Here is a 12,961-nt window from a genome sequence, read left to right on the forward strand (position 1 = left end):
ATATAGCATCACTTCTGTTGGACAGGATATGTCATAAGGATGCCTTACAACTGACTCCCAAAACAGATGTTATATATCCAGCTCACAAATGGTCATCTCTCTAGAGGTGGGCAGAAGAAGATTCAAGGACACCTTTGAAGTCAATCTGAAGAAATGCAATATTAGCTCCCAATAGCTGGGAGACTTAAGTACAAAATCATCTCCAGTGGCACCTTGATGTATGATAAGACATTGATCATTTCTAACAAACTCACCTCACTACAGAGGCAGATAGATGAGAGGGACAAAGGCAAAGAGCTGTGACCTGACATTACCAGAATCGGCTCTTTTCTCCTGGAATGATATGCCATGTCTGCAATCAAGCATGCGGATTTTGGATCAGCCTTCGCAGTCATCTGCAGACTCATCAATAACTTCCCTATTTCCTAGAAAGCTGTCATCTTTGTATTGAGGGGCTACCTGTGACAACAAAAAGGTAGTCCAGGTAATGGGATGAGAATAAGTAAGCTAACTAATATTCACTAAATTTTATACTTCACAGATGATAATGACCCTCTTAAAATCTCTTGCATTGCCACTTCTCAGGTTTCAACTGCATTTCTCCTGTCCTTTCACTACCTGATAGTTTCTCTTATATCCTGTTTTTACTTGTATCTGGCGTTTTACACAAGCCCTTGTTCCATTTGCTGTTTAGCTCTGCCATATCTGCTTTTTTCCCAGAGATGTGAGGAAGGCCCCTAGGATACCTAAAAATTTGTCTAAGTCTATCCCAGTCATGTGGTTTATCCAAAAAAAAGATATCATCCACAAAAATGCTTGCCATACATTTTCCTACATGACATTATGAGAAATAGAAGAATAGGAAGCCAGTTTCTTGAGTTTGATTGCTGTCCTCATATGCCAGTTAACTAAAGTGCAATCTGATTAAACCAAGTTATTAGCTAGTCCATAATAAGTAATATAATTTGATGATGGTCAGCAGAGAACATTAAAGTAAATTGGTCCAATGTGGTATGAAAGAGATGGAGTCACTCAGTTCATAGAATGAGTCTTGTGTGTCTGAGGACAAGAGGCTTTTCAAGTTGTTTTTTCCCCCCTATTCTTGCATTTTCATTGTGTGTGGCTTCCTTTAGTGTATTGCATTCAGTGTCCGAGAACTGCATGTTCTAGAAATGAACATTTCAATCATATCAAATGGAAATATTTGAAGTTCAGACAGCATGTACCTTTTCCAGGTACATAAGTATATTCCATTAACAAACACTCAACTAAGTCACCAGCTGACATTGCTGGCCTGGTTCCACTGACACCAGTAGAGTGACAGCAGTTTATACCACCTAATAATCTGGCCCACTTTTGCTTAGAAAACATTTAGTTGGCAAAGTAAAGCTCTCAGAAGTGAGAGAAGGCACCTGAGGGTAGAGACAAGGCAAATTCCCAAACCCATGGAAGGGAATGCTTGGAATCATACAGATTTCAGTAGGCTAGGTTTCTACCCAACCTCATTTCCTAAATTCATTACATGCTTCCAGAAGCTGATGCTGTAGGCAAGGTCAGTGATGTTTGTACTTTATTCTGGGCCTTGTCACAAGGGATAGCTAGTACGTATTAAATCTGTTCAGTATTAAAGTTAGAATATGTTGTGAGCCATTGCACGGTATTGTTTACTACAATGTCTAACATGCACAGCTCACTGATTGGCATCACCAGCGATGGCACCACACCAGAATCTTGAACTGACTCCTGTGTAGTGCCAGGGCTGGGACCATTAATCAGTTGATTGTCAGTCCCAGGCCCAGCACCGCACTGGAGTCTTGAACCAGTTCCAGTGTGATTCCAGGACTGAGGACCCTCCAAGGCAGTGGAAACCCAGTTTTTAACCTGATCCTGGAAGAACCTGAGAAATGAAAGATCCAGGATCATTCCTCTTGACATGTGTGGCTTTCTTCATCCCACCTGGTGACTTGGTGCAGAGGAAGAGTCCCTGGCTGATGTCACAAACTGCAAATTGATGAGAACTGCAAATTGATCGTATTATCTCCATAGAGACTTCTGATGATAGCTGAACACGTGTTAGTCACATGATCAGGAGATACAGTTCTTGTGAAAAAAGTTTTAACTTTGCTCCTATATGAGTGCACTTAGCCCATGTTTTACTGCTTGAATGCATGGTCACTCACGGTTTAAGTGCAGTTAACACATGCTAAGTGTAATTTGTGACATGGCCCTGAACATCATCTTTTCATGCCAACTCTCCATCAGTTGAAGAACTGCCTGTCTACAAAGGTTTTTCCCTGTGCAAAGTGAAGCTTTTAATATGAGAGGCAGGGTACTAAAACAATAAAGAGGCTTAAGGAGGTGATTTAAATGCGTAGGATCTACCTCAACTCTAATTTTCTCTGCCTCTGTGGTTTTTTGGTCTCTCTTGTAATATTATTTCCATGTAGAGATTTGTTTCTAATTAAAGATACCATATCTTCTTTGTCTATTTCATATAACTTTTGCCATGGGAAATGCAAACTGAAGAGGTTTTTTTTCCTTTATTAAGAGAAGTACCAAAAAATGAAAAACTTGTAAAATAACAGTCCTAATTATTGGCATAATATGCACTTGAATATTCATTTTATATACATATAAGAGAGAATTGTTTCCTCAAAGATAATGTCTCCTCTCCATACAGTAACTTGAGGGGGGTGTTTTGCATCTCATTACTTATAATTTCAGCTGCAGAGGGTGAATTCTCATTTTACAGTGTTTTTGTTCCTTGACTTGGTTTCCAAGTACTGAACACTTAAAGGGATAAGCCAGAACAATGTTTGTGTTGCATTTCAGGAAGTATGGATGGGAAAATATAAATTCTCTTTACTTCAGGAGTGCATCTGTAATGGGAACTGTGAAAATGTGCATAGTCTTTGTAGAATTAAAAAATAATGATGCAACAAAGATATTAGCCCTTGTAGGACTTTGTTTGTGGTGAGAGATGGAAGGTGAAAATACAGTTCTGAGAGCATGCATTACCTATTAATGCTACCTCACAGCAGGGGGGGAGAAATAAAAGAGCAGCACCTTCAGAAAGAGAGCCAATGCCCTCTGCGGGGCCTCAGGAGACCAGAATTGTATTGTCATCATCACATGTACAATGATTGTAATATACATGAAAATCCTTTCACAAAAGAGGAAAATAGCTTGTGAAGGCACAAGAAGGCCACTTAAGAGAACCTGTAAGAAGCACCCAGAAAGAAAAGCGTGGGTGACAGAGACCTTCTAAAAGACTGTTCTTAAAATTAGCTAGGTGTAACCATGGCTGAGTGCATGGTTTATAATTTGTGTTATCATTTCAGCAAGATATAGTGGGAAGGAGATATTCAAAAGCACTGAAGGCATTTGGCATAGACAAGTCCCACTGAAAGTCAGCAGCGCTCATGCTCCCATTTCTTTTAGAAACTATACCATTAAATGTATTAGAGTAAAACTTATTCCTGATCATGGAACGGGCATAAAGCTTACAGTAATTCTGTATTTCAAGAGTTCAAGAGGGACCTGTGTGTTGCCCACAATTAGGATGCACACTCTGCAGAGGGATGGTTTTCTCCTGTGATAACCGGTCTTCTCACAAGGGTATGGATAAGGCCAGGCAAGAAATAACTGATGCAGAGAAAGGGATGGGGCCTCTTCCCAGCCTTCCCCTTTCATACCTCTGCTGTCATACCTAACATTAGCCATTCACTCAGCTGTGAACTGCAGGCTCCTAGCTTTTTCCCTGTGCATACAGTGCCTCCACTTTTGCAATGTATACCTTCAGGACATGTTTACGTGTTTGCCTCAGGTCTGGTGCAGAGACAAAATTCCCCTGCCATGCCCTGAAGAGCTATGGGTGCCAAAAACAGTCTCTGTGTATCTGCTTTAGCTGCCAGTCTCTGCCAAGGGACCAGCCATGTCTTTACAGCTTCTCTAATTGGAAGTATTTTGCCTATTTTAAGATTTTTAGCACCCTGGCAAAGTTCCTCCTGTTGAACAATTACAGAATCATTGTGTTTGGGGCTCAGCACTAGGGACAAACTCTCCTTGCCCTGGGCACACCCTAAGCACTGTCTTTTCCCTCAGCTTCTAGGCTGTTTGTGCTTGTTTTGTCAGGTCCCCTAATCAGAAGTGGAACCCTATAGTCCAGCTACACATACTCCAAGGCTAGTGCTGAACCCCTCACAACTCCCAGTAGGTTAAGTACACCCTCTTCTCAGCTCCACCCTCATGAGTAGTCTGATATATGGTTTATCCTGTCAGGGGAACATGATAGTTCTTGTCAGGTCAGGCCTCACTTGGTCTGCTATCCGGTACCATGTAAACTGGCACAGCCTGTTCCATGGTTGGGTTGTTCGTAACTAAATCTGTGCCCCCACCTGGTCTAGCCTGGGTGAGGAGAGTGTGCAGACACCATGGGTGACTGGTGCCTCCTGAGTCTGGGGGGGCACCAGGAGCTGATCACCGACTGGGGGGAAGGAGCGGTCCCAACGGCTGATCGCCAACACTGGAAGCACCAGCAGTAAAACTGGAAGTGCTGCCGGTGCTTCTCTCAGTGCCAATCTCAGGGGAGCACTGGCCAATGCCTCTCTTGGTGCCCCAACTCCCTAACTGGCAAGGGCAAATCTCAGGCGGGGCATATGCCCCCCCGCCCCCATGTCTTCCCTACATTTCACCTATGACGGACACCCTGCAGGACTAAAAACAAGATGGGCAGATGAGCTCCCTGTGAGCCAATGACCATCCATACCTGGACAGGATATGGATGCTACCAGGTCACTCTGCTCAAAAAATCACTAACAATGTAAAACAACTCAACTAACCTAGGAAGGTTGTTACAGCATCTAAGATGCCCCAATGGTCACAGTGACCTTGGGACTGACTTAACTTTACTTGAACATTATAGTTGAAACAGGTAAGGAACAAACCTTGAAGAAGGGTTGTTAAAGCAGTCACAATGTATTTTAAACAGCACAAGGAATATACAGATGCAGGCAAAACAATTCCCCTCATATCCCATTTCCACCTCAGCTTCTTCACCACTTCTGAACATCATCCTTCCACAGTGCTCTGTCCCTTGTACGGGACCTTGCTCCTCCTGCTCATAGCACCTGCTTCATACCATGGAGTTTTCTCTCTGGCCCTTGCAGCCAGCTTCTTTCAGCTTTGCCTGCCCACCACCCTACAGTGCTACCTCAGAAAATGTCCCTCTTTTTTCTTCCTTGAGTCTCTCCACATCTGAGTGTTTTCAATGCTAGTTCTAACATCCATTTTCCTGTTCTTTGTTTTGAGGATTTCCAGACATTGAAATCCTGCTTCCTCAGCAGACAAGCTGGGGTTAGACTGGTTTTACACAGATAGCAGTTGCCCAACAGTTCTGCTAAGGCAAAGTGTATTCTCTTGATTACAGGCTGGGGCATCATTCTCTCTCTTCTTAGCAGAAAACAATTAACTCCAGGAGACAAAGTAGAAAGTACATGGGTGTCTCATGCCTCTTGAGTTGGGGGGGCATGTGCCACCCTTGACTCCGGTCAGTGACTAGCATGGGGTCTCCTGGCAGCCAATCCTGCTGGCCAGGGTGGCGGGGAGTCCTCTGGCAGCCAATCCCACAGGTGCTGATCTCATTCACTGTAAAAGTAGCTGCACTGCTTCCAGAGCTTCTAGCCACTTTTGGAAGTAGCATGGCCGCGTTTGCTGGTGGCCCCATTCCCCAGCTGGTGCTCGCAGGGGAGGCACTGGTGCTCCCACCTGCCCCCTTGCTCACTGGCTACACAGGGAGCATGGCCTGACAGGGGGTGCACCTGTGCTCTCAGAGGCACAAGTATATGCCTGCCCAGGGTGAGTTTACTCTAGAACAAAGTACTCTAGAAAGTAGGGGGCGGGGGCTGAGTCCTGACTGACCACAGAGAGACAACCAACCAGAGATAGCCACAGATTGAGAGTTTTGACCTCATTGTGGCTCAACACATACATGTGACACAAGTTTTGCTTTCAAGATTTTGGGGTGCAGTTTCTGTGAACCTCCTGCACCTATCTCCTTGAAACTTGGCAGACTTCATGCTCTCAGAAGGGGATACCATTTCCACAAGTTTCATCCAAACCAGGCCAGAAATGACAAAGTTATAAGCTGCTTTGACCTTCCCCATTATATCCTATGGGCAAAACATCAAAACAGTTTCGCCATTTCAACCCTGTTTCAATGGAACAGCTATTTCAAATTGAAACAAAATTCAAAACAGAATGCTGTTCTTTTGAAATGCTGGTTGAAATGGAACATTGCCATTTAGCACACCCCTAATATGTACCTCACTGGGCGCATCTACACATGCAAATAATGTGGGATCAGTTTACTCTAGAGTAAATTATTCTAGAGTAAACTGACCCAGGCACATGTAGCGACTTGGGTGCAGATTTCCTGCTCATGGCAGCAATCTGCTCTCACCCATACTCCCACCCCTGCAACAGCCCTCTGCAGCAGCCAGGGGCAGCTCTAGGCCAGGATACAGCTGTCTCCTGGCAGGATCTGGGACATTGCTTCATGACCCTGAGAGCTGCTTGCTGCCAGGGTGGGGTCTGCCACCGGACCTGAAGTGGGTACAATTCCCCTCTGTCCCAGCAGCAGGCTACTCCCAGCTCCCACTCTGTGATCATGTTTATGGAGATGGGGAAGGGAGATTCTTATCTCCCAGCCCTAGCTCCATGGTCATGGGGCAGGGGCTGGAAGATCCTTCTCTCCCAGCCTCAGCTCTATAGCCATAGGTCCCAAGCTAGCAATCCTTATCTCCCAGCCCAAGCTCTGCAGTCATGGGGCCAGCACTGGGAGATCCTTATCTCCCAGCAACAGCTCTTTGGTTATAGAGCTGGCTCTGGGAGATTCACCTCTATCCACGCCAGTCCTATGACCATAGAGCCAGTGCTGGGAGAAAAGGATCTCCCAGCCCAGGCTCTATGACTGTAGAGGCAATGATGGGGGAGAATAATCTATTAGTGCCAGCCCCACAACCATGGAGCTGGCACTAGGAGATAAGGTTTTCCCAGCCCATGCATGACCATGGAGCTCAGGCTTGGCGATAAGGATCTCCTAGCCCCACTCCCATGATTGTGGAGCTGGGGTTGGGAGTTCCATGCTGCTGGGGCAGGGGGACATTGTCCCCACCCAGGCTTCAGTGGCTGAGCCCACCCCAGCAGCCTGCAGCTCCATGGGACAGGGAGCAATCTCCTTTCCCCTGCTGCCCAGATGACTGGGAGCAAATGTGCTCTCAGTCAGGCATCTACACATGTGGTACTGCATAGTAAGTAATTGAGAGTAAATTTGCTACTTGTATTTATAGGTAGCAAATTTACTGATTAGAGCCAATTACTGGCCACATCTACACAAGCAGTGACCTGCCCAGCTGTTACTGCACAGTCATTTAGTACTTACATAACCAAGTACTAAATAACTGCACAGTAACAGGTGTTACTGCACAGTAGAGTCCCTACCCATTTTTTTCTGACACTAATGCACAGTAGCATCTCCTGTAGCATCTCACATAGTTTCATTGTGCAGTAATTAGTCTTAATCTTGAGTAAAACATTTCATGTAAACATGCCCACTGAGTTGTATTAGACAGGAACCACCACAACAAAAGACTGCATCAAAGCCACCCAGATGCACTGTCAAAGTTTTTTTGGGAATGTAGCAGGGCACTGTGGTGTGCCTGCCACTTTAAAGGGAGAAGCTGCCAGAGAGGCAGCTTTCAGGTGGCATGGCCACTGCCAGGAAGACCTGTTTCATTGATTAAGACTACTGAGGTCCAAGAGGGACCCGGTGAGGAATTGATTGGACTCAGGCTCTCTCTAAGGCCCATAGGCAGTCTCCCTTACTTAACTTAAGTAACAACAAGGCATGGCAGGTGAGCAGTTAAGGGGGGGGAGGGGCAACCTTAGAGACAGAGCCAGGCAAGTGTCATATAGCCACCCCTGTGACTTGAACCTGCTACAGGGAACAAATGAGAATACAGAAACAATATACTAATCAAAGCAAGGGTTGAGTTCTGTGTTCTCTCTGCTACACCCTACAGCTGTAGTTTGCAATTAACAAGAGTAATGTGTTATATATCAGCTGTTTGAATACATTGCTTCTAGCACTGATCAGAATGTCCTTCCCACAGGAAATTATAATATTTCACCCTTTTTTCCCCCAAATTGGGTTGAAAAAATTGCAATACTAAAAATTTTTCCCAGAATGAAAAATTCTGAATATTTTTATTTAGAAACATCAGAACAAAAAAGGTTGACCTTTTCAATCAAGTCTAATGGGATTTGAATTATCTATTCAGAAAATTAAAGAATGTTATCCATATAAATATTTCCCCACAGCTCTGATGGAACTCAAGATGCCCCTTGGAAAATTCAGCTCTTAGTTTTCATTCTTTTTGTTTAACTAAAGTTAAAAATAGTAGAGCAATTCTTCTGTTGTAAATGGCTCAGGAGGACCACAACAAGACAGAATGTTTTTAATGTTATGAATTCCTATGTGAAAACATAGTGTTTATTGTGTGAATCATGTTTGCATACCTAACAGTGCTAACATTGTACAGCACCCTGCAGCACGCTTGAAAAGATCTCAAGGCACAGCAGGGTGCCATGCCACATGTTTTAAAGATACAAAATATTTTGTAATTTAGCCTTTCTATTACTAACATTATACACGTAGATCAGAAAAATATTATGTACAGCAGACACATCTTGAATTACTCTGTAATTTGTGGAGATTGTCAAATGTTTTCAATTTTTTGTCAAAAGCCTCTCTTGAATTATCATTTACTGAGTTTGGTATTTTGGGGAAGGTTAAGTTGCTGTAGATTGTCTTCAAACAAAATTTTCAAGTGTAAGGAAAATGTTGGTCATATTGACTTTCAGGATAGCACTTTTTCTTGTTCTTTTTCTTCTTTTTTGTCATGTTTCTTTTCTAAAGGTTTTTAAAGATGATATTTATGTGCTGACTTTTAAGGTCAAACTAGCTATTTGTTCTTCTGACCCAATTCCCTCCAGTTCCTTCTAGCATCATGTCTTCTATTTCAGGCTAAATTGCTACTATTGTAAATTCACAACTGGCTGTTGGTAGTTTTTTCATTATTTGAAGTATATTTTGCCTCTTGTTCCTTGTCTAAGAGAACTTCTGCTGATTTTTTTAATTGTCACTAAATGCCAAACCCTTGTTCTTGTTTCCTTTCCTTGCTATATTCCTGTATGTACTGAGTTTGCTCAGATTTTATATTATAGTCTCCAGACAGAGCTGACCAATGCTGATTCAGAGTTAGAGCCAATTGCTCTACTAAAAGAGCACTGCTAAATGTCTTGGCCATTGACAGCTAAATTGAACAGCATGGTGCTGATTTTGATTTTGTTCCATTCAAAGCTGCTTATGATATTGTCAGTTTTGACCATGTGCCAAGATTTAGCATCTTTTGGTTACTGGTCCCATTCAGATCATTCTGTGTCACATGCAGATCGGAGCCCTACACACTGCTTTGCTTTCAGTGTCAAGATGCCCCATTGTTCAATAATAGGGCCTTAACTCTTTATATATTTGCTTTCTTTTGTCCCAGAAAAAGCTGCTAATATAGAGAAAGCCTCAAACTCTTTTTTAGAGGAGGGTCAACAATTCCGTTGCCACAGGTTTTATTTTCTTTCATCTTAACCCTCTCCTTCCTGCTTTAAGTGCAGGTAATATCTTGTAAAACGTAAAGGATAAAAAATACTAAGAACATTATATTTAAAACATGGCAAAGAAATCCTAATCTATCACAAGTAAACCCAAAGACCAGAAATGAAGACTCAATTGGTTTCATTAGATATTTTCAGAGAAGCAGACACATCCATAATTCATTACAGCAGATCAGTTTGCCAAGACAGCAGACTAGAATAGTTAAGCATTCCTAAATCATGAGGTTACCAGTGCTACCTCCCAAAGCAGCCCAAGTACAACCTCTTTCCCTTAACCATACTAACTTCAGCAAGGCACAGAAAGTAGGAGTAAAGTGAGCCTAACTCAAACTATCAAATGTTGGCCTCTAGTCTGTGCTCTTGATTCAGAACATCATAGGGCTGATGACCTCCATTTGAAAATCCTGTGCAGTTTATGACTAGCATAATGACAGCACACTGTCCCTTTCACAGTGTCTGGCAGAGGGATGGAGATGTGGTGGGATGTGTCAGAAATGGGGAGGGAGATGATCAGACTACTATGTGGGCTCATTTACATGAGACATCTACTGCAGAGCTGATTAATTAGCTCCACAGTAAAATGTCAGTGTCTACACATGCGGTGCTATTAGGGCAGAGTAAACTAATTAATTCCGTATAAGATAGTACTGTGAGGCACAAGTACTATTCTATGGCAGAGTTTTTTATTCCACCACAATGCATGTGTAAATGCTGACAGGGCAGTCTGGGGCACAAGGGTGCTTCAGTATGGGAGTTGCCTCCTAGCTAGCCCCACACTGCAGCCCCCTCATGCCCCAGCCAGCCCCTCTGCAGCACATTTAGCCAGGTCAGAGCAGCCCTGGGCTGGCAGACTGACCCCCTCAGGCCCCCTGCAAGCTGGGGCTGCTCTGCCCCCACTCAGCATACAGTGGTCCCAGGAACACAAGCAAACACAGTGCCTGGGAACAAACTCCAGCATGCACTGTGCCGGAGTTCATTCAGCCATATTAATTGCATGTGTAGACGTGCCCTGTCTGTGGCAATTTGTGGTTGCCAGGTGGCTCTAAAGGAAACCACTGCAGGCATTGTAAGGCCTCTATATTCAGCTGCTTCTGCCAGCTGAAGTTCTGGTGGCAACCAACAGCTCCCAGTGCCAGGCCCTCAAAGTATGTGTGCATCCATGTACATCTGGGAGCTCTCCTCATACACTTGTGCCACGTGAACACAAAGTATCCCTGTAAGGCTTTAGCTGCTGAAGGGATTGCAGCAGCAGGCAGGAAGTGGAGGAGTATCTATATGTCTCTACTGCCCACTACTGGATGGTGACAGAACTCTGCTGCATTCAGAAGAGGTGGTATAACTGCTGCCTAGAGGGGGCCTTTGGGTGTGAGCACACTCAAAGTTCGGGAGGCAAAACTTTTTAGCATAGGCTAGTCCTAAATGAAACAGTTCCTGTGGATGGCTGAAACTTATGCCACAGGTAACCTGGACTCAGAATACAAGAACTGCAAAGACAATGCACCACTGTGACAGAGAATATTAATCCAGGGTATAAAGTAACTATTAAACTGATCATGTCATAGATTATTTTCAGTTTACAGGAACTATTTCTAATATGGTCTTCTTCAAATAAACAAGGCTGAATAACAGCATCTTACTGCAATATTTTCAGGCAGTTCACATCACTGAGAAAGGTCAGTGTACCTAGCAGTAGTCATAAGAGTTAGTAAATTGGGAAAAACTTGCCTTCTTCACTTGCACAAACTCTAAAATACTAGCATCTATTTTTGGAGCTAGGGTTATTAGCAAAAAAATATTTTTATAGTTGCAGTTATAAGTTCAAGTGAAGCCCTGCATACAAATCATCCCAACACAAAGGAAGACTAGAAAGTATGGGAGAAGACCAGCTTGGTTTAGGAGGGAGCTCTTCAGTAAGCTAAAACACAAAAAGAAAGTTTAGAAGGACTAGAAACTTGGACAGACAACTAGGGAAAAGTATAAGAGTATTGCTCAGGCATGGAAGGATAAAATCAGGAAGGCTAAGGCACAATTGGAGTTGTAACTAGCAAGGGATAAGAAGGGTAACAAAAGGAGTTTCTACAAGTGTATCAATAACAAGAGGAAGATCAGAGAAAGTGTGGGTCCCTTACTGAATGTGGGAGAAAACCTAGTGGTGGATGATGCAGAAAAGGCTGTAGTACTCAATGCCTTTTTCACCTCAGTCTTCACAGGCAGGACCATCTCCCAGACTACTGCACTTGACAGCACAGTTTTGGGAGGAGGAATGCAGCCAACACTGGCAAAAGAATAGGTAGGGACTATTTAAAAACACTGGACATGTACAATTCCATGGGGCTGGATGCAATGCACCCAAAGGTGCTGAGGGAGTTGGCCGATGAGATCGTAGAGCCACTGAACATCATCACTGAAAACTCATGGCAGTCGGGACAGGTCCTGGATGATTGGAAAAGGGAAAATAGAGTGTCCATCTTTAAGAAAGGGAAGAAAGAGAATGGGGAACTACAGACTGGTCAGCGTCACCTTAGTCCCTGGAAAAATCATGAAGCAGCTCCTCAAGGGATTCATTTCTAAGCTCCTGGAGGAGAAGAAGGTGAATTGGAACAGTCAGCTTGTATTCACCAAAGGCAAGTCATACCTGACCAACCTGATAGCCTTATAAGACTAGATGACTGATTCTGCGGATGCAGGAAAAACAATGGATGTGGCAGAACTTGACTTCATCAAGGCTTTTGATATGGTCTCCCACAGCATTCTTGCAAGCAAGCCAAGGAAGTCAGGAAGTCCAGGTTGGATGAAAGGACCGTAAGGTGGACAGAAAACTGGCTGGATCATCAGGTTTAGAGGGTAGTAGTCAATGTCTTGATATCTAGTTGGCAGCCAGTGTCAAGTGGAGTGCCCCGGGGGTTGGTGCTAAGGCTGGTTTTGTTCACTATCTTCATCAACAACCTGGAAGATGGGGTGGAGCGAACCTTCTGCAAGTTTGCAGATGACACCACGCTGGAGGGAATAGTAGATATCCTGGAAACTAAGGTTAGGATTCAAAGAAAAAAGCTCAGTTAGGCTCCGGAGCGGTGGGAGACGCGCGGATGAAGCCCGCTGCGCCGCCGCTCCCCCGAAGCCCCCCAGACACCCCCTCAGCAGCCGCGGAGCCCCCTGCCGACCCCCAGCACAGCCAGAGGTAAGCGGGCTCATGGTGGGAAGGGGTTAACTCCTCGCTCCCTGGGAGGAGGCC

General features: G+C 44.1%; 1 long non-coding RNA gene across 1 annotated transcript in view; it reads right to left on the minus strand.

Moving 5' to 3' along the window:
- Positions 1 to 206: 206 nt before the first annotated feature.
- Positions 207 to 12,961, minus strand: part of LOC109309574 — a 23,778-nt gene continuing 11,023 nt past the window's right edge. The window contains exon 3 of the long non-coding RNA XR_002100975.1: positions 207 to 325. This is a non-coding gene — a long non-coding RNA (uncharacterized LOC109309574). The remainder of the gene's footprint in view (positions 326 to 12,961) is intronic.

Source organism: Crocodylus porosus, unplaced genomic scaffold (genome assembly GCF_001723895.1).
Source record: "Crocodylus porosus isolate Cpor-Errol unplaced genomic scaffold, CroPor_comp1, whole genome shotgun sequence".
NCBI lineage: Eukaryota > Metazoa > Chordata > Crocodylia > Crocodylidae > Crocodylus > Crocodylus porosus.